This window comes from Buteo buteo, chromosome 6 (assembly GCF_964188355.1).
Source record: "Buteo buteo chromosome 6, bButBut1.hap1.1, whole genome shotgun sequence".
Lineage (NCBI taxonomy): Eukaryota > Metazoa > Chordata > Aves > Accipitriformes > Accipitridae > Buteo > Buteo buteo.
Genome location: NC_134176.1, coordinates 1764690 through 1784780, shown reverse-complemented (window position 1 = coordinate 1784780; position 20091 = coordinate 1764690).

Sequence of the window (20091 nt, the reverse complement as noted above, 5' to 3'; positions counted from 1 at the left end):
AGCGCTGCAGTTAACCCCAGCAGTAATTGCTCAGGGCTTGCCGAGAGTCAAACTCCAACTCCCGAACAGAGAACAGCAAAACAGGGAGTCCAGATCACATCGTTTTTCTCCACTTCCTATTTTTTGCAAAGAGGCACTTTCACATCAGGACCAGAGGTAAACCAGAGAAGTAGGAGGGCAGAAGAAATGTACCATCCCAGGTGTTTTCTGAGTTCTTGTCTTCTCTGGAATTGCTGGGAAGGTCCTCTCTGCAACTGGCTGTGTGCACCCACACCATGGCAATTCAACACAGGAAAGCTGTAGTGAGCCAGTCCAGCCTCTGCAGGGTCTGAAGGTGACACCCGACTGATTTAGATACTAGACAGCAGAGTCATTTGAACTGAGACAACCACAAGTATGAGTCCTCCAATACCCCCTCGGCTGGACTTCTCCAGGCAGCTGCACTACTGCTGCTGCATGCATGCATGCATCCATGCATCCACCCTCCTGCGGAGCTTCCCATTCTCAAAGCTGGTCATGAAGCTTTAACGTAGTTATGACCAGATAAATGACAACTGCCAAAGCAAACTGTACCAGCTCTGTCACTTGTGGCATAAGCATCACAGACACGGCATTCGAAGCTGGCTTAACAGAAAAGCCCCCGCATCCACCGTCCAGCCAAGGTGACCGTATGCATCAGAGCAGGATGGTGCCACACAGACCCTTCTTCTACCCTTCCTGCCATCAGGTAAGACGGAGCACTGAAACTGCTTCCTAGAGACACTGCCAGGGAATGCCCCGTCCCCTGTGCAACCTGCCACTCATTTCCATCCCCACCAGTGTCCCGGCTCACCTTCCCCAGCACAGGGCAGGAGCAGTGCGGTAGGAAACAGGCGCTTTCAAAAACTCCACTGCCAAAACATCTTCCACAGTTTCACCTCTTGTGCCCTCGCGTTACCCACACAGGTTATCACGAGCCCCCTGCCTCAGCAGAGCACCCTCGGGGAAGGCAGGTTGTGTTCCTCCTTCCCCAGGATGGTTGTCCCCTATCCTGGGAGGGCTGCAGGTGCCCACTGGGAACCTGCGAGCGCATCTGCTCAGTCCAGGTGAACTGAACAGAGGAACCTTCTCTCAAAGTCACGCCAGCTACTCCAGCACACTGATTTCTTTCAGGATATTGTCTTCAGAGATTAATGTCTTCAAGTTTAACAAGATCGCCCCATGTCACTGTTATGGCTTGGAAACATCTCAATGTCTGTTAGTGTTATAGGAGATGCTGGCACTGGTTCCAGGCTACTAATCCAAGAATAATTGCAGAGGAGCCTCAATATGCAAATATACCAAGAAGGGAAAGGGTGTGATGTTCATCTGGCTGAGCTGGTCTTTGCAGTCCCTGATCATTTGAAGATGATGCACAAACCACAGCCGCCTGGAGACAAAGTGCAATGGCTGCAGCCCAGTGCACTCCGGTGAGGTGAAGGGGCAGTGCTTTGCGTTTCTTTCAAATCTCATTTCTCACATACATCCACAATTCAATGGGCTGGGAGCAGCTGTAAAAGAACTAAGGTAAAATTAGTTCCAGCTGTAAAATGTCTGGTGTTGCTTAAGAAAAGGAACTGCCAAAAGCTGTCATTCCTCTCTTCTGCATACCTGCATGATGGATATGTGTCCATCTCTTCATACAAAAGGATGCAAAACAGCTTGGAAACTCCAGCATCTCTGCATCAGAGAGCGGTCACCCAGACAAAGTGAAGTAGGAGCCAGTTTCAGAGGCTTTAAGATATTTAAAGAATTAATAAATAAATAAAACCATCTACACTGGAGTGTCTCCTCATGCCCACCATTTCTGCAGGGAGTTCACACTGCTGTACCAGAAAGGACTGATAAGGTTCCTCCGACATTAATGTCAATCAACACTCCATACCGTAGCACACCTGCAAGCACCGGGCAGGGGCACGGCGACAAGGGGATGGAGAGATGAGGTGGTGGCACATGCAGATGGGAAGGGGTGAAAAATCCATTTAGCAGCTTCTACTCAAGTGAACAGGAGAAAGCAGCCAGGAGGCCAAGTGGCAGTTGTATATACTGTATATAACATACACACACATAATACCTCTCTGAACCAGCTGCATTGTGCTGTGAGTAACTGGGCAATACAGACATGGTACTGCTCCTTGAAATACATAAAAGCATCACCAAAATGGTGGTGTCCCCTTCCACCTACATTTCAAAGCCCCAGGTGCTCATTTCAGCACACAAACACACTGAGACATGGACAGGTTCTGTACTTCCAGAACAGTCACATGCAATACAAGGCAGCCGGGACCGCAAAGAAATACATGTGATTTCCCAGCTGCACTTACAATGTTTATTGACTTCACCCAGGAAACACAATGAGCAGTGTGTCTATTGTGATGCTCTCGCACTCTCCAGCCATCTCTGCCATTTGGTTCTTACCCATCCCCGGCCCTTCTTCCCACCTCCCTTCCCCTCTGCCGGGCTGCCAGAGCACAGCCATCGCCCACCACCCCACACAGCATCACCCTGACCAAACCCCAGCCCCTCGGCTCTGCAGGCACCGAGGGCAAGCCTGTAGGAACACTCCTGTCCCCATCCAGTGCAGAATGGTGACAAATGGTTTGCTCCTCTGCTTTTTAAGAGCAAAACTTGCTCTGCAGGACCAGCCACTAGCAGAGTCAGCCAGCAGAGCCATGAGACAAGGTGTGCAGGAGCCAGCTGGATGCTGCTCCGAGTGACAGGAGCTCATTTTAGCACAAAGAGCAAGAGAAGGCAGCACAAGGAGTTTTCTATATACAGTTCTGCCTTGACGCTTTGCAAACAAAAAGGGGGCAAGTGGGTAGAGGACTTTTTAAAATCAATGGCAGTCAATCTACATAAAATCAGATGTGTGGGTCCATTTACATTTTCATTAAAATATCTAGTTTTCTACAGATAAAAAAAAGATAAAACCACCACATAGGAGCCAATTTAGCTATACATAGGAGTTGCACCTCACTGCAGCAGTTTGGGTCAAATATTTTTAGCAAGATTTCAGAATGTAAATGGATCATCATGGTATTTAAATAAAAATCCTGGGTATTTCTAATATTAATCTCTGAAAGTGACAGTCAGATCACTTTCAACTTCTTTGTGGGAGAGGGAACATAACACGTAGTCTACACATGGGCGGCTTTAATTTAAATAGGCAATAATATTTAACATAGGAAATCTTCAACAGCATTAGAAGGAAACAGAGGCTTTCCCACTTTCCATTCAAACCCCGAGGCAGCACTGCTGGAGGCAAACGCAGAGTGCACCTGCAACATGTCTCTTCTGCCAGGCATTGCCAGCAGCACGCAAGACCCCTCACGTGCATCACCAGCCCAAGCCCACCAAAAGACCTGGGCAATGCTATGTATTCCCCAGAGCACCTCTAGGAAACAAAGCAATCCCAGTCAGAAGCACTCATGCTGTATGTAAAACAAGGGGAGGCACCTTGGGTGGGGTTGGGGGAGAGAAATCACACCAGCAGTGAACTAATAATATACATATACAAATAAAACTCATCACAGCCAGTCCAGCTCTTGCCTCTTCCCCCATGGCCCAGCTGTCTGCAGGTCCGCCGGCATGCCAGCACTGTCCCCTCACCACCCAGGGCACCAGAATGTGACAAAGCCACCTCTATCCCAGGGAAAGGGAGACCTGCCCCAGTCCCCAAAAGGTCCCTGGTGCCCAGCTGGGATGGCGCTGCATAGGCAGGATCTGGCCAGAGCTCACCCAAGTCTCCTGCACTTCACAAAGCCACGGTCTGCTCGCTGTGCTCCCACAGCTCATCACTCAGCCTACAGGGTAAGGACAACAGGATGCTGCTCCTGGGCCAAACCCGGCCTTCATCTCTTTCCCAGGAGCACAACCCAAAAGTGACAACAGGGTTACAAACTGCTGAGAAGGAGGTAAAATACCACCCAGTGATACGAGACATGGCTGTGGTAAGAGCGACTATTTTGCTCAGCATTTATTCAGGACAGTTCAGCAGCCCTTTTGCTGCACACTACAGACAACAACTGTCGTTTGCCTTCATATCCAAGAGTTAACTCAGTTTTTTTACTCAGAAGAGCTAAGCGTGGCAAACTCATGCTGTTTCTTCCCCCTTCTCCAGCCAATGTCCCCTCGGTGTCTGCTCCATCAGGCCCTGGGGTGGGTAGCGCTACCCAGCCCTCGGGCTGTCGCTGGGATGCTGCAGTGTCTCAAGCTACTTACTCCTTCCTCCCTTTGGCAAGGACAGCAGCAACTTTGAAATAAAAGACGTTCTCCAAAAAAGTACCATTTTGATGAACCAACATCTGCCAGTGAATAAAGCAGTTTGTGAAACAGTTTCCAACCAGTTCAATTTAAACACACCGTAACTGGGGGGTCCCAGAGGGACGCCTGTAAGGTACCTTGGGTAGAAGGCATAACTACTGCTGCAGAATGGAAATGCCAGGTAATTAAACCCTCTTCTGCCTAATAAAGAAAAGTATATGAAGCACTGACTGCTTGAAGATAAAACCAGAAATGTTCAAATCACACGAGGCACATATTTTTAACAACCAGGATGACTGGAATAAACTCTGAATGGAAAGGTGATTTCTCCATTTCTAAGTTTCTTCAGGCCACATTTGGATATCTTTCAGGAAAGGTGCTTTACAAACGCACAAGTTACCAGGGTCCATGCAGGGAGTAAAATTCAATTGCCTCTGATTGCAGGGAGGTCACATTAAACAATCTAATTTCCCCCTAACTTCAAACTCTACCAGTCTGAAAATTGTATTTGTTACCTCCAAGTACTTCTAGGTAACAGGAAAACAAGAAAGAAAAAAGAAAAAAACCAACCAAAAATCCCCACTGTGAGTAGACTGCAGCTCACACCATCAGCACTTGCAGATGTAGTTTGTGTTGCAAAGTCCTCTGCTAATTTTGCAGTGCCATCACATGCATTCTCCTGCAGGACCAAAGGAGCTCCCAAACAGCAGAAACCTCGGAAACAAAGTCTCCTCGGCATCGTGCTTCCTCAGCAGCCAAGCCTGAAGAGGGGGTGCAAGCCCAGCCTAAAGGGCATAACGTCTACGAACCAAGCACATCCACGAGCACCCTCCAGTAGTGTAGATCTCCTGGCACATAACTACACAGACCCCCAGACACTGCTCATGGGAAGGCTAATTTCAAATAAAGGATTTCAGCTTTATTACTACTGCATTTTACCACTTTTTAATGACCCATTAACAACAATACGACAATACAGAAGTGTTTACTAAAGAGTTTGTGAACTATTTCGTTATTTCCTGGGGCATGAAGCTCTTCAATTCATCTTTAGATTGTTCCTCTTTCAGGCTTCACTCAGATTTGTGTCAACAGTAACTGTCCCATGTTATCCCACACAATTTTGAGATTTCTAACATTTAAAACAGAATTTCTTCCTGGGACAGTGTGGCCCATGGCCAGCACAGTGCAGGGGAACTCCAGCAGCAGCAGAACAGCCCTTATCCCAAGGAGAGCTGGGCACCATCAAGCATCCCAGCCTATAACCTGCTCCTAGAGCTGGGACGTGAGCACAAGAAGTCCTTGAACCATCATGCATCCTCCTACCCTGTCCCACCTGCCACTGCTTCAGGCAGGGGCCTGTGGCAGGAACACAGCATTCCCAAAAGGCTCTCTTCATCCCCAGAAAGAAATTAGGTATCACCTGGTCAGAGGACAGCACAGGACTACAAAGGGAAGATGAAATAGATGTCTCTCTTGACCAGAAGTGGGGTAGGGGGAATAGACATGTTCCTCTACCCATCCTGCTTTTCTTGCTTTCCTCTGCAGTGACACGATAAGTATCAACTCAGCATTAGCAGATCTAGGGCATCTAGTAGTCCCCAAGGACCCATTCAGAGTTAATTTAACCATTAGTATAAACCCAGAAATCAGGACTAATGGATGCTTTGCATCCAAATCCGCTTGGATTTCCTCCTCCTGATGAGGAGATCTGATGCACTCCTTACGCATCACACTTATGCCTCCGTAAAGGTGGTCCATGTGCTTTCAATATACCACTTTGTAACACTTAGCCATTGGAAACCTAATTAGTTATATCTGCTGAAGGCTTAAACTCAGTCTGTCTGCCAGCGCAAGAGCCAGGTGGACTTCTAGGAGCATCACCGTCTGACAGAGGGCCAAGCAAAGCTCCGTTAGTGTATTTGTCATGCTCATCCCTCCTGTCCAAACTAAGCTGGTGGGTTGAATAAAATCTATGCAAGAAGTTTTACAGAAGTGACAGGGATTTTTTAATCCCCATTGATTTGTTGTGAAACAGGAAGCATCAGAATAGCTTCCGTGGAGAACTGGATTATTTCCCCAAATCTCTCCTGCCCTTCAGTTAAGCCTTTTCCTGGAGAAAAAAAAAAAAAGAAAACCAAAAAACACCAAACAAAATCATTCAGTCTTTTTTCTTAAAGAAGGAAAGATTTCAACCTATACAGCTTTGAAACAGTTTCTTTCTCAGATTCTTTTCTAAGGTGAAATTGTTGACTCATCACTTCCTGCCTGATTGGGCAGGAGGAGAAGAAAAGGAATTAATCACTGCTAGTCCTGCCAACACACTGCTTGGGTAGGTTATACAGTGCTTTTGCAAGGCCAGAGCAGAGTAGGCACCTTATCCCAGCCTTGCCGGAGCCTGCTGCAAGACTGTGGCCTTTTCATCCTTTGTGCCTCAGTTTCCCCATCTGTAAGCATACTTGATGAGCCTGTCTCCTTTCAAAGAGCGCACTGGGCTCTGTGGATGAACCATACCACACAGGAAGGAGTTTCCATCTGTAACCAAATGGTGCATTTTTCTTCATAGCAAAGGAAATAATAAAACACAGGTTTGAGCATTACATAGCAAAACAGTCTCCAGGAAAGTGATACTTTCCTGATGTTCTCTACAAGGACAACTCCAAGATCCACGTGGTCCAGCAGACGTTGGTCCCAGGTGAGGCTGCGCAGGGAAATGGCGCTCCATGCCGATGACATTCCTGTGGCCAGACACTGCACATCCTTTCAAAACACAGCTGCACACCGGCTGCTCCTTGACCCCAGCACTGGGCAGAGCGAGAGGTTTGTGCTCAGGGACATTGATCAGGCCTGGGGGGGACCTGCACATCTTAAAATGGAAGCAGTTATTAAGCTCTGTCTTTAAGAAAGCAGCAAGCGAGATGGGATCCTGTGCTTGACTTCCCCAGGAAGGGCTGGGAAGAGGACTTAAAGAAAGGCTTGAGGGACCTGCTGGCAGATCAGCTAAATTGAAGGGCTGGTGAAGAAGACACCCAGACCCTCTCCTGCTCAGGCTGTCCCAGCCCAGCAGCACAGAAAACTGCCTCCCTATTCTCAGGAGAAATCCAGAGCCACAGCACTGAGGGCCCAGCTTCTGTGATTAGACTGTAATTTCCACTTGGATAATTACTCTTAATATAGATATGCAGGGAGAAAAGCAAGGAAACCCATCCAGTCAGCAAGGCAACAGAAGAGTAGCACAGCCTTAGGAAGACAGGGACAGAAGGGAGGCGAAAGCCTCCAGCCTTAAGGCTTCTCAGTCCCCTGTGATGACTGTCCCCATCTGTTTCGTGAGGCTCAGACACTCCCAGGTCTGTCTGTCCCGTTTCATCTTGAGCAGCGCAGGACGGACACTTCTGCCACCCCTCAAACACGTCCCGAGCTAGCAGCTTTGGAGAAAAAGCTGCTTTGGCAATGACCAAACCCAAGACTTTGCAACCTGGCAGTTACACCCCCTGCTACAGACCACACAAATTTGCCAGCAGGTATAACACACAGTTTCCAGCTGATGGAAGTATTTTCCTAAGCTTGGGTAGCGCTAAGACAGACCCTGCATCCTATATACCCAAGACAGCGTCTTCCTACGTTTTGTGCCATCGCACATGTAGAGGCTTCTTCCCTATCAGTACGGTTCAGCAGGGCTAACACTCCGCAGCAGAAAAGATTTTTAACACTTGGATTAACACAGGTCTTGGCACCCAAAGGGTTCATTTGCTGACAAACCACCCAGGCTGAAAATAGATTTTTATGACTCTTACTAAGAATTCAAAACCCAAGTTACAGTATAGTCACTCTGTCAAAAAAATGCCAGTTCTTCCCTGTTGATGACTGGGTTTCCCGAGCACAGGTATTGCAGAAATGTTCTTGCCAAGCTTCCTTAAACAAACCCAGTTCTGCACCATATCTGCCCTTCATGTGGTTAAATATAAATAACAACTTGGTGCAGGGGGCAGATGCGTGCACACAGCTGGTCCACTGCTTATGAAAAAGGCAGAAGTTACAACTTCTATTTCTTAGCAGTAAAAGCCTTCAACAATTACAACTATGCAGTAAAACGCAAGAAAAGGTTGGGCTTTCCTAAGGGACCATCCTTTGATATTTAAGCCAATTTTATTTAAACTTATCAATTACCATTTAAAAAAAAAAATCATCAGAGAAAGCAAAGCTTATTTTAATGGCAAATCCTAAAATCTTTTCAAATCTCTCAAGCAATATTTATCTGTTTGGCAGAATATTGGTAATGATTATGCTAACAAAATCAATTTGTGACAATTACTTAACTTCTACCATTCTTGAATTAAAGTTTTATGTTATATTTTCTTCTAAATCAAGTAATTGATCCTCACATGAATTAGAATTATACCAGCTCACAAAATCCACAGACTAATTGAATAGTTAACCAAGTGTTCAATAAACTTCACACCTTAGTATCATACCCGTTAAAACTGCTTAATTAGATTTTGCTCCTTGTATAAATAGCTGTAAATGGAGACCTCTTAGTTTCACTTTTCATTTAACTTTATTCTCAAAGCACATTAACGAAGTAACTAAGTGCTTATCAGATTTCTTTACATTTTTCACAATATAGTGCTGATTGCAACAGCGGAAAGATTATAAAATATTTTTAAGTGCTTATCAATCAGCTCTACTACAGCCAAAGTCTCCATGGCCGTGGATCTTGTACGCCTAGACTCAGCTCAGTAAAGCACTTAAACAACTGCTCAGCCTCTGCTTAAGCTCTTAGCATAGAATAAGAGCTCTGCTGAATCACAGCTTTCCACATCTGCATCTTCAAGAACTGCAGTGGGTTTATTTCCTTAAGCCTTCTCAGGACTTTGCTTTCTGTTCTCCACACCTTGTCTACCTCTGCTATATTTTATTCACCTTTTAAAACTTTATCATATGGTATTCTCTTTCCCCTGTTTTTACTCATTTTTTCTTGAGCAGGAAAGTTGTGTTTGTGTTGTATTTGAGGCATCCCTGCTGGGCCCCCATCTTTGCAGCACAAGACACCTAGAGCAGTTTACCTTTTCAATCCATAGTGGGGAGGTCTCTGCAAACTCAGGCAGATGTGTTCCAATCAGACACTCCCTGATTAGATGCCGAGAAATTTACCTTTAAAATCTATCCATCTTAACAGCAACACAGACCATACAACCATTCATTTTGAGTTTTGCCATTATTTTCACCCCCCAGTATTTTTCTCTTGAGCTTCGGGACTCTCCGGAGCCCTGGTGTCAGCGGGCCAGGCAGCAGAGCAGACTGAAGAACCAGCAATGCTCAACAGCTCGGCACAGGCAGTGAATTTACCAGTGAACTACACCCCAGCAGAAGGTCAGCGGGCAATGCTGAAGAAGAAAGTGGCAGACTAGCAAACAAAGCTCCTCACCAGTCTGACCAGAATCAAACTTCCTCAGACCTTCTGGAAGTTTCCCCAGGACGCACAAGCAAGACTTGCCGACCCAACAGCTAGAAACTCTGCATTACCTCAGTGCCATGATCCATGCTCTCCCCTCAGCCGGCCGTGGCTGCTTCACAGGAAGGTTGGGCAAAAGTTAAAGCATGGAACAGAAACAAACATCCTGCTGAGGGAGCGTGCAGTGGGGAGAGAGCACTCCTGCCTCTGGAAAGGGCTCAGCTGGTGCCTGAAGGCTGAGGGTTTTGTTACTGTCCCAGTGCAGACGAAAGGCAGAATTACTGCCTCTGTAGAATCACTGCAAGGTCCACAGTGCCCCACAGGCCACCTGCTCTCCGGTCTTCTCCTTGACGATACTTCACGCTCCACACTTTGGGTACAGTGGTATACATTTAACATAGAGCTCAGCACTTCTCGTGCCACCCATATCAGAGTCTAGCCCTCCACACCCGTTCACACCTTGCACCAGCTTCACAGCATGGCATGCTCCTTCCCATCCAGCAGCTTTCCCAGTATCCAGCTGTCATGGTTTAACCCCAGCTGGCAATTAAGCACCACACAGCAAACAGAATCAGCACACAGCCTCTGCCTGCATCTCTGACTTCGTATTACACCAAAGCCCTTTCCAAAGTGCTTTCCAAGACCCCACAAGGACACCACAGTCAGTAAGGAGCCATCTCCTTTCCCACACACTTGGGAGAATGTCCCCAAGTTTACTCAGCCAAAGTCCCAAACCACACCAGCATCCCCCCTGAAAGCCTTCTCTCCCAGGCTGGTGAGGCAGATGGCAATTAAGAGAGTGGTGGTGATTGCCCAGAGCCCCACCTGTGGCCATGCTGAGATGGAAGCACAGGAATCAGCTATGATCTGAGGCTCCTTTCTGCTAACCGCTTTGTCAGATGTTTGTTGTTATTTTTAACATGTTTATTATTAATGACTACCCCTCCTCTTTTATTTTTAACATTCATCCATAGTGTAACTGGTGTGGCAGCCTCAAAGCTATTACCTCTTCAGGGAGACTATTATAAATTCACTTCCACCATAACATCTTATAGACATTGCTCACATTAGGTATAAAAATTTTATGGAATGTACTAAAGTTGGTGCACACAGCAGCAATTTTTCAAACATAAACATCTTGGCCATTTTAAAGATATTTCTTTCTAAAGACCAAGCAGCATTTGGTCACACGGAGAACTGCATGCCAGAAAAATATATATTTTAATTAAGTTTAAAAAATAGCCAAGCACAGCTCTAAAATAGTTTTTGAAACTAGACCTATATTGATTCTTTTAGCCTGTACAAAAAATTCATTGTGCAAACAATGTGCCTGTGCTATAATTATATTGTGTCTTTCAAGGATATTGAAATAACAGCTTCAGAAGGAAGAATTTAGTAAGGAAGTAGGAGCATACTTCACATACTCACTGGAAGTTGCAGGCAGTTCTAACAAAGCTTGGCATTGCTAGGCCAACACACAGCTCTCCTTTCTAGTTCCCCAGGGTACTGATGGCATCACTAGGGAGACACTGGGCAGGTGCCATGCTGATGCCTAGCAAGAATACCTGAGATTTCAGTCATGCCTCTGGGTGAGAGCAATTTTTAACATAGCCTGGGGTTCATTAATTTAACATAAAGCAGCTTGCTGCTCCTTCCTCATGTCTGTAGAGGGCACACAGGTGTGTGTATTACAGAATGTCTCAGTGAAACCTGTGTTTCAGCTGCTCCTCTGCACAGGAACATGCACAAAAGCTAAGTGATCCAAAGATGCAAGTCTGAACTGAATAAATAACAGCTCTTTCAGTAATTGTGTGAATCTTCTCATACAAAAGTATTCTAGTGCTCGTAGTTCGTGCGTAGCTTAATTCTCTGAATCTGTAGGTGAACCTTTTATCTTCTTCTTTTCTCATGCCTCTGTTGCTCCTTATTCTCTTTCAGGACGGATTTTGCAGAGATGCTCAGCCTTGGTCATTACAAAATCTTGAATGCAAGAATTCTCAGAGCTTTGTACCAATGTGAGCAAAGCTGAATATGATTTTTAGGACAACCCATTGCCCTGAATAAGGATATCATCTGGACACATCCTCTCCACTCACCAAAACCAGCCCTTACTCCCCCTCTAGCTTCAAACTTTTTTAATTTGGGATGGTGAATTCACTAGTGCCACAGACAAAGGCTGTCACTAGCCACGCTTTTACTGCTTTTGCGGAGCTGTTGGCCGTATTTCAATAAACTTTTCTTTTTCTTTCAGATCAGACTGAAAAATGTGCTATATTAACCACAGAACTCATTTTGAAAAAAACCCATACCAAAACAAAACCTTTTGTCAGCTCTGCAATGCTTAAAATCACACCACATTTATTTGCTGCAAAACCATTGCTTCACATTTACATTGTTGTCATTTACAGGCAGATAAAAAACACATCAGAAAGCAGAAAGGTGGGAAAAGCTTCTATAATTGCTGCTGGATTTTTTACTGATTTGTTGACTTCTGTTCTTAACAAAACTCAGTAAATGCCACCCATAGCCATGAGCTGGGGGAGGACAAGACTAACAGCAGAGCTGCAGAGTAGGAATGGCAGGTACCAGCACATCTGCCCAGCGTTCAGAGCCGACCGCTCACGTGAAGCCACTGAGTGGAGCAGAGGATGGAGAAAGCCAGGGTCCTTTCACACACCTACAGGCATTTGGGTACGATGGGCAGTCCAGGCATATGCTGACTTCTGCAGCATCAAGCCTTGCTGCCACCAACAAGCAAAAGAAAGTGAGAAGACTGATAAAGAGCATGATAACTGCACCTACTTGCAGGGTGTTACAGTCAGCTGTAGAGGAAGGGCCCGGGACTGGGAGCCTATAGAAGCATCTTTAAATGATGCAAGATTAGGCATTGAAAGATATGAAGTGAACCAACTCAGGACTGGTGGGATAGGGCAGAGAACTGTCAGGGTGTTGAGTCCTGTCTGCAGGCCTGCCTTGTTGGGAGCACTGGAAAGGGAAGTCCTGCCTGCAGAGCTCAAGGGGAGGTCTTGCACCGTACCTAACCCACCCAAGGCTGATGAGGGTCTGGTGCAAAAAACAGTTGGACTCGATAGCTGGGGTGGTGGGCAGGGCAGGGCTGCCTTGCTCTGTCCTGCTGCTGCACTTGCTTTTTTGCTTCTGATAGAATAAAGGAGTTTTTTTATTTAACCATCAACTAACCCTGGCAATAAACGGACATGGTTTCAAGGAACTCCAGCTATTTGGGAATGGCAAATCCCTGCACAGGAACAGTAGCCACCAACAAGCACTGCCTGTGGTCCTCCTGGGCTTTCAAAAGCACAGCGCAAACCCTGCTGCTAACCCACCAGGTTAGACACAGAGATGCTCAGAGACATGCCCCAGGGGATTAGTATACTGGCAGACAGTCATATGTGCTGTGTTAGCAAGCAGTGAGGATGTGAGAAACAGCCTTGTACACACACTCCTCCTCCAGCACATGTCATTTTCAAAGGATGGCATCACTGTGAACTCTCTCAGCCTGATAAAGATGTTTACCTGGAGTCTGCACAGCACCCAAGAGCAACCAAGGTCTCATTTGGGGACTACAGCTGACTTCTGCTCATCAGTTCCACTACCTTTGGTCAACCTGTATTTTTTTGTTTTATATCTGTGTTTCAGTGGGGAGTGAGTTTCTTTCCGCTCAATTGCAGTTTTGCATTAGCATTCCTAAAGTTCCACCAGTTCCTCCTGCCATCTGAAATTATCAACAGCTTCAGTGGAGGGAATTGTTAAACCTTGCTATGTAAATCAGCACTGCAGATCCCCTTTTCCTGATGCCTGTGTCCTTTCTCAAATTGGCAATATTATCAAAAGAAAAAGTACTGGGAAGTTAAGTGTGCAGTTTCTGCTCCCAGCTGGAGAGAGGAAAACAATTAGGCCTGGAAGCTTTACTTTCCCAGGGAGAAGTATCTTTAGCTCATTTTATACTGCCAATAGTAAGTAGATTTATACACGACAGTGTGTGTTAATGACAGCAACAGTAACTAAACAAGTCTGGTAACACCTGACCAAAGACTGCGAGGGCTCAAGAGATGAACCATGCCATGGAGAAAGAGAATAAAAGCCAACTACTACATCCATGTACTAATTTTATGAGCTTGAGTCAAAGTCCACTAAGTTGATGTCTTTTTCCACTGATTTGCAGTGATGCCCATGGAGGGTAGAGTGAAAACAGGCATTAATGAACTATTTCAGTGTCTCTACGTGGGAAGCTCAGCTGCACGTCCTCCCTGAGCATCCTGAGTGCTGGGACAGGACGCTAAGGGGACCGACCATGCTCCCACCCTAACACAGCGCAGGGTCCCACCAGCCTCCCACCTCTCTGGCTGTGGGCCAAGCAACACCATCGATGGGGAGGCTGAGAGCTGCCGTCGGACGCATTAAACACCAGCCCAGAGAGTACGTTCCCTTTCTTCTCCTGCTGCCCTTGCAAGAACAGTCCTTTGTCTGCTCCAACCCAGCAATGTTAATGGCTTTCTATGCTGAAACAACAGCCACAGCATCCCTCTGAATCCACCAGAAAGAGCAGTCTGCCCTTCTCCATCATTTCAGGAATATTCTGCTTTTTTATGAACCCGAAACAAACCCAAAGAGTAATGAACAGGACACTATTTGCCATAAAATATGCTAGCGTTGATTACTGGTTATGTTCTGTATTAAAAACAATTAATCAATACTGACAATTGTAAGTTGTACATATGCTGGGAACGGATCATTGGAAGATGAAGGACATCTGGACAAAAGGTAAAAATTGCTAAATGAAATAAATAGGGCATTTCTTTTTTTTTCTACCTGTCTTCCTGTACTCCCTGCACAGGAAACCACTCTCCTAATTAGTTACTTAGTATCTGAACTTAATTGGTATAAAACACTTTTCCCTGCAAGTCCCTTCCAGCAAACACAGCAAGATGAATGTGGTGATAGCGAGTGGTGTAATGGGTTTTGGATATGGAACAATATGTAAAAAGTCTTTGAGATTGCATTCGAAATATTTCTTTTCCTAAGTGCTTTTATAGAAATTGTTGAATGTTTTGGCTGAATTTAAAAGAAAAGGAAATAATTGAGGGAAACAACTGGCACAGAAAAATTTCAACTCATACAGTTAAAACTTTGCAAGGAGAACCAAATCTCACAACGAAACTTGACAACTTTATACAAAGATATGTCACTTGCCTTAGCTGCAACTTCTTATAGTTTCACAAAACTAAAGGTAATGGGTTATTTTCCTAGCCCTTGTACTTTAGGACAGCATTTCTGTTATTTCTGTGTCTTCTTTCTCTCCAGGTTCAAGCCAGAAGAAGTCACTGTATGTACTGCAATAAATAAAGTGAACATACACAGATGGAGAAGACAACCAGTACAGCACCCACCTGTATACAGTATCACCAAGGTGAAACATCTTAAGATTACAAACAGTCTTCCAGTTAAAAAACCACCTTAGTGTAGGTCCCCATGCGAGCTCCATGGCTATACTGTCACGAGAGATGGGGAGATTCCCCCCAAAGCTGCCCTGGCACCAGTCAGACAGATCTCCTCCAGCAGTGGCATCAGCCACTCCACCAGCCCAACTCCTCGGAGTTCAGCAGACTTGCATCAGGAATGTGTTTCCCCACACCCTAAGGACACCTGTACTGATATCCACCTATGCATCCGCATCCCTGTCATCACCAGCGGTGCTGTGTCCTGCCCCAGGCTAACCAGCCTAGAGAGCAGGGAAGGAGGAGAAAGACTTCGCCGAGACCCTGCCGCTGCACTGGCGGAGAGTCGTTATCTGGGTCAGGAACTTTTTACAACGCTGGAGGCTCAGGTTAATTACAACTTCAGTGAGGCAGCGGAGGCAAAGGTCTTAAAGACAGCATGATTAATCATAACACACATCTGACCTTGAAACGTGCTCGCAGCTCTCCCCAGGTTTCCTGCACGTGGAAGTTGCTGCGGCAGGAGCCAGAGTGTGTGCTCACCTACGGCGCTCAGAAAGCAGCCGCTGACAGGGGAGAGCTCTGTCTTGGACTAACAAAGCTCCAGTCCGGACCCTGCTGGGAGGCACCCCGCTTGTGTCTGGGACTTGCAAAGCTGTTTCAGAGGAACCCCCTACTTCTACCAGACCTCAAGGAATGGTGCTGTGCATCACACAAAGCACACAGCAGTACGAAACTGTCCGGACAGCATGTATTCATGACTTTTCCACAGAGACTGTTATTCTCCCACATACACTTTGTCATCACCGTTGACCAAAGCTGTCCTCCCCTAATCCTCACCCCTCCTGCTTTTACCAAAGAGTTCTTTTGAAGTGGCAGAAGTAGCTGCTCAGCACTCCAGACAGACTGCTGCAAACCCCCTGATAGTGAGTCTGTCTCTCAACGGCAACAGCTCCAGTGTATCTGGGAAAGCATGCTGCAGACAGCTCAAGGTATGTTCCTTTTGAGTGTTTTGTAGCCATCAGTAAGACTTTGTTTAAATTTCCCTTGGTGTTAATGCCCAAAATCAGACACAAGAAGCAAGGGAATTTATCTTTGTTTTAAGCCTTTTTTTCCACTTCTGTAGCTGTCTCAATATGGCAACATAAAATTTAAGTGAACAATTTATTAATCAAACAGAGCAGCAGATGCACCAGAAAGGCCTGGGAAGTACTCAGATGGGTGGTGGGGATTTTGTAAGCTATCCCAAGGAGATCTGAGGAGCCAGGTCCTGCCAGCCCCAGGAGCGCCCACGCTGCCATCCCTGAGGGGCACTGTCTCCTGCAGATGTGCAGTGCTTCCCAGGCTCCCTCCTAGGAATTTGAAGATGCTGTAAAACTTGTTTTACAATCCTAATTTGCTACCACATTGGCTTTCTAAATACCCTGCCCTCAACATAGGAAAACTGCACGTCCTTTACATTTGTAAAGTACTTCCTAGAGAGACACTAATGGTTAAAGAGAAGAAACTTCTGAAAACCTGCCTTATCTTCATTAAAAGCTCCAGAAACTTCACAGATACAACTTGGACATACAATGCAAAGAAAGACTTTGAGACTCATTGCAGACTTTGCTCAGGGAATAAACACCACAAACCTATCCTCAGATGAAATCCCTAGAGAGCTGCAGAGGGAAAAACCTCATCTAGGACAGAGATACCCTGCAATACTCAGAGCAGAGTTGTGAAGGGCACTGACCTAGCCTACAAAGGGAACTACTCTGGATTCAACAAGGATTCTACATGAGTGACACAGAAATCCAGACTCGGGATTACTGGGGGGTGTCGGAAAGCAGATGCCTCGCATGCTGCAGCAACACCAGCTGTTTCCCAAACCCTACACAGCTCAGCCCAGCGTGAGATTGCAGACTCACCACCGGCGGCACATCCCATCTGCCAGTGGGAACTCAGTCTGGAGCATCAGCGGAGATACAGCCCAGAGAGCAGATCCCGCTCTTGACAACCAGTTGTCTCCCTGCGAAGCAGACAGAACATATTGGAAAGTAACGGGTGGCCTCACTAGAGGGGAGAACCTCAATGCTAGGCGCTGCACAAATAGACTACAGAAAGGCAGTCTCCGTTCTCAGAGAGTTCATAACAACATATGGCCTGGGACATAATGCCTGAGTATGGACAGAAACACAGAAGGCACAGGAGGTATATTGATCAGTGTCTTGGGCACCCATCATCAATCTGCTGTCAAGTATTTTTGTAAGGATCACCACCCTGATGAAGGATTGGAAAGGGACAAAGTCAAAGCTGCCTGGGCACCTCCAGAGAGCTCCTCCCTCCACAGGGTTTTGAAATGGAATGAGTGGAAAAGTGCATCTCCATGAGTGAGCAGTTCAGGAAAGGAGCAAACCACACGGGACTGAAGAGCCAAGAGAAGCTGAGAGAGGGAGGGTGGATGGGGCCGAAGGGGTGGGCTGACAAAGCCATCTGCAGCACCAGGGGCAAAGCCAAGAAAGCGCCGGTGCAACAACTGAGAGACAAAGCACTTCTTCTACTCAGTGGTCTGGAGGAGTCAATGCCCAAAGCACAGGCACACAGAACGGTGGGGAAGCAAGGTATCAAGACGGACATTTGCCCACTTGTCATGAGGTGTGACCTTTCCTGTGAAGGCTCTCTCCCAGCTTTCCATACAAATACTAGAGACAAAGCTGGAGCCCAGTCATCCTAGGGTCCCTTGAGAACCATCAGAGAGCAGCAAGGACTGCTAGAGCATGATTCACATCTTGGGTGGCCTGAGTTGCCCTTGGCTGGCCCCCAGTTCATCATGGCTTGCAGAGGAATACAAGGTGACCAGGGTCTTTAGATAGTCCGTAAGGACCTTGAGACAAATAAGACAAGTCTGTTCATTGACACTTGTGGGTAGGAACATGCCTACAAACATGTTAGCAAGGTATTTCTTAGGACTTGGGCAGAGCTCAGTTATGGTAACAGTCTTTATAAATCCAAATCCAGTCCCTCTTTTCTTGGTTTGCTGCCCGCAACGCATGGCAGGAGGGTAGTAATAAAAGTTGCTTAGTTAATAGCTAGGGAAAGCAAAGAGCCCAGTGAAATCAACAATCAAATCAGTACGATACACTGGGAATCATGACAGACATTACACTACTGCCAACCCAAACTCATAATAATGACTGAAAAATTCTATAAATCATTTTAATAGTTAAGATTTTTTTTTTTACTTGAATTTTGGTTTCTGAGCCTTTTATCTGTACAACCTGTGAGCAGAGTAAGGCTCTGAACTGCCACCTGTATGCCTTCAAACTTTTATTTGGAAAAGGGTCTTCAATTATCACATGACTAGAATGTAAGGATTTCAGAAACAACAGTTAATAGTATTATATTCATGAAGGAAGTCACACATGAAGAACACTAGAGCCTTTGGTTATGCTTTCATGGATGCGCTTTCATGGATGCATTTTCATGCAGCTAATCTCCTAGATCTTTAAACAATCTCCACGTTCCCTTCAGGCTGCAACGGGCATACAGGTTTGGTGAAAGTGTCTTGGGTAACCAGCTGAGCAAATGACCAGTAGTCTGGGGAAGGTGCCTTCCAGTATCTCTGAACATGCAAGCTAGCATTGGCTGAGTTGGAGAAATGTTTGTACCTGTAAATGTACTATGATCATAATGGAAAATAATGCTGGGGACGGACTGCAAGAGGTCACCTCGTCCATCCTCCCTGCTAAGGCAGAAGCAAGTAGATGCAAATCTCTCCTAACACAGGTTTTTCTAACCTGCTCTCAGCAGTCTGTAAGGGACACAACTCCACACTGCTCACGGGCAGTATACTCCAAGGCTTGGTGCACTCTGCTGTTCTTTCTGCTTCTGTACTTTCAGCCCTAACTACAGCAGAACAGATTAGTCCTGAGAATGCACATAACATTTTAAAATATAGGCTTCCAAAAAAGCAACACAAAAGGGGCAATAAATCATGACACTGGTTCGTTAAAAGTCTAATTTACACTTCAGCACATTGGGTGGATTATTTTTGGAGAAAGCTTCCAACAGTCAAGACCTGCAACCACTTAAAACTTTTTATTGGCAAAACCAATCGACTTGCCAACATTAAGCACACGGTATTTAACAGCATTAACCACCCCATTATCCATTTCCTCACTTATCATGTTCTCTCGTATATAGAGTTTTACTGTGCTTTTCCTTCCAGCTCCATTAAATGCTGGTGAAATCACTGTCTTTAAGAAGATCGAAAATACCAGGCTGCTAAAGACAGAGGCAAAAGGAACACAGATTATATTTAACTCAGTTACAAATTTGTCATTTAAGCTGCTAAGGCCATTAATTTGAAGCCATGATATGCCCATCATTTTAATTTTGGGTTCACTTAAGCTACATGTACATAAAAGAAGTCATTCCCAGGCTTTCCTCCATGTTATCACACAAATGCATTGCACAACCAGTGCTAAAAGTATATTACAGCAGGCACCCCTTAACTTTTCTGTAATTTAACAGAGTGATAATTAAACTCAATCTCATAGCATTAACTTGCTCTATGTGACGCAAAATAGATTCTGAAAATAGCATTTCTTTTTAACAAAACAATTGTAAAGGCTTGAAGTGGGCTTTACCAGTAGCACAGGGTCGGTATTGAGACTGGTGGTGTTTAACGTCTCTGTCAGCAACACGGGCAGTGGGATCGAGCACACCCTCAGCAACTTTGCCGATGACACCAAGCTGTGTGGTTCGGTCGACACGCTGGAGGGAAGGGATGCCATCCAGAGTGACCTTGACAGGCTGGAGAGGTGGGCCTGTGTGAACCTCATGAAGTTCAACAAGGCCAACTGCGAGGTCCTGCACATGGGTTGGGGCAATCCCAAGCACAAATACAGGCTGGGCAGAGAA